The following is a 3,064-nucleotide window of genomic DNA, read 5'->3' as shown; positions in this document are numbered from 1 at the left end:
TCATAGTTATCAAACCATTCCTTCAAAACACAAGTCAAAGTATTTCAAAACATTATCATCAGAGTTTCCAATTCAAAATATCAGAGTAAACATCCCAGGCTAAACATCATGGTGTGTGCAATGCAGTCATCCCGAGCTTTTCTCTTTGCAACTGGAAGTACCTGAAACCAAAATTGAAAACCATAAGCACGAAGCTTAGTGAGTTCCCCATACCACCCCATACCATACACATAATCACATATACTGGGCCCTAACCCTTCATCAGCCCCGCCCGGCATCAGGCTCTGCCTGGCATCAAACCTCGCCTGGAATCGAGCCCCGCTCGGTATACAAATATGTTTATCCTAGGTCCCACCTATCACTGGGCCTCGCCCGTTATACATATACAATCAAAATCACATAATCATGCTAACACATGAAGAAAACATGCGTAGTACTATCAGTTCTAATCCTAAGGCCTCACCAACGATATGCCCTGCCCCTACTATGCTAATGATGAGTTGTGGAACCCTGCCCACACTTAGCTAGTGGTGAGATACAGGATCCCACCCACACTCACTTCCCTAAATAGGCACATACAAGTATCACACATACAACATGTATAACTAAACATGCATACATTTATCGGGTACCACCCGACATCGAACCGTAGTCCGGAAACATACATATAAGCATTCCTCAGACACCACCCGACATCAAACCATAGTTCGGAACATACATAGAAGCATTTGTCGGGCCCTTCCTGGCACCGGACCATAATCCGGAAGCATACAAACATTCCTCGGGCACCGCCCGACATCAGACCAAAATCCGGAAAACATAGAACCTACATCGGGCACCGCCCGACATCATACCTTATCTTGGAATACATATACTCATACATACGGTCCGAAATTGGTGCCTTTGACCAGTTTCAACAGGAGGAGGCTCAACTTGATGTTGAAACTCAGTGCACGGAATCCTTAGTTGTTGCCTTGACAATTCCTTGAGCTGTCAATACCAAAATATCACCCAATTAGCAATTAGGTCCCAAACCATGTTCCATAATCCATACCTGGGGTTAAAATGACCATTTTACCCCTAGCCCAACAAGATTCATAGCTAAGGCCCAAATCCACACACAAAGGCCCCATTACTAGTTAGCCTTCCCCAAGCCCACTAGTGGCCCACTATTGGCCCAATTATCTAAATTGGGCCCCACCTATCTAATGGGCCTTACCCAAAAACCTAAACATATTGTTAGCCTAAAATATCTGATTTTTGATGGCCCATAAAGGCCCAAGACACCAGCCAATGGAAATGGCCCAAACCTAGTCCCAAACAACGCAAAGCCCAAATCCATTGAGTGCACGGGGCGTACTCCTCTATACGCTAAGCATACAATCTACATGGCTTGTACGCTACGCGTACGGGCTTGTATGCTTAGCGTACTCCCTTGTTGAGCAATAATCTCTAAAATAGCTTATCCCCTTAATACCTAACGCTCCAAACATAGATTTGAGTCCAATAAAGTGTATTAACCCATAAAGTCGATTACTTGGTGGCTTGTAAACCCCTAATGGGACCCAAACTTGAAATATGACAATCTCCTTCCATAGAAATGACTAATACTCTTGTATGACCACATCAAGAACCTTAAGAAGGTAACTTTTTTTGTCTTTGGGACTCAAATAGCACTAAGGGTGGCAACCCTAAGCCTAAAAACAGATTTGGAACCATAAAGCTCCATTCTTGCGACCAGAAAGGTCCAAAAACCTAATACAAGAGATCAAGGAGAAAAATCACCAATTTCAGAACTTTATAACTTATATGATGCCAAATGTTGATAAGATTTTGGATCTATAATCCTTTGCTCCTTTGATGATGCTTCAACAATGTCCACCTTGCTTCAAAACACCAAGATGCACTCCAAAATGATCATCTAAGCTCAAAACATAGAAACAAGGGATTAGGGTTTCATGAAAAATGTCTAAGGGTGAGAGGGTGGCTGGGTTTTGGGTCATAATGTTCTTTATATAGTGACAAGCCTTAAAATTAAGCATTTTACTCTAAATGGAGCACCCCCGCGTACCTCTTAGTACGCCCGTCGTACTCACAAACCACCCGTGACCATGCATCCTTCTACGTTGGGAGTAACCCATATTACGTTGGGTGTACTTATCCAAACACGTGCATGCATTCGTTGCATCGTGGGACTGCCTTGCCACTCATCTCCATTAGGGACCAAAATTGTCAATAACTACAAAGTGCCATAACTTCCTCATCCGAGGTCCGTTTCCAACGAACCTTATATCCATGAAAAGGTGGCGGGAAGCCCTACACTCCTAATAAGTCTCCTAATCCTTAAAATCTTCCTGGATTAAACCCAAAATCTATAAAAGACTGAGATATTTGATTACAATCATACCATTGGCTTCTGAAGACATAAACGAATACTTGGGTTACTCATGCCATGACTCCCACCTCCAAACTGGGACATATCCTTCCTTTCCTAAGGCCCTAAGCCCTATGACGATATTATTAGGACGCAACCGGGGAGCAGCGAAACACTTTAAAAACCGTGTGTTACAACTCTCCCTCACTTAAATTAGATTCCGTCCTCAAAACCTCTCCTTACTAGCACCCCAAATAAAAACCAAAATCTGGAAATATCCAACCCCGAGTCTCGGAAAGAAACCACTTTTACCTTCCCGAAATCTGAAATAGGCATTGGTATGACTTCCTGAAAAACCACCCACCTTAAGCCTTACCATGCTTAGTCCTCCTCATCTGACCGACCAAAACCACACTTCCAATCGTATTTATCTCGATGCTACCATCAGAAACAAAATCACTGACCATAACGACTGTAGAATACGTTTACTTGTTAGAAGGCTCATATAATCCTTCGAGTAGAAGATTCATCCTTGAAACAGTTAGACTCAAATGAGAGCTCCGTAACAAGGTCAAATTAATTACTCTGAGATTATTTAATCCAACTATAAGTGACTTAGCACCTTCGATCACCAAGCTACTCCACACACAAGAATCCTCTCATCATTACTTTTGCCTGAACATCATGCTA

This window comes from Lactuca saligna, chromosome 2, assembly GCF_052625555.1.
Source record: "Lactuca saligna cultivar CGN05327 chromosome 2, ASM5262555v1, whole genome shotgun sequence".
NCBI lineage: Eukaryota > Viridiplantae > Streptophyta > Magnoliopsida > Asterales > Asteraceae > Lactuca > Lactuca saligna.
The sequence above is the reverse complement of the archived record's forward strand: the minus strand, read 5'-3'. Positions refer to the sequence as shown.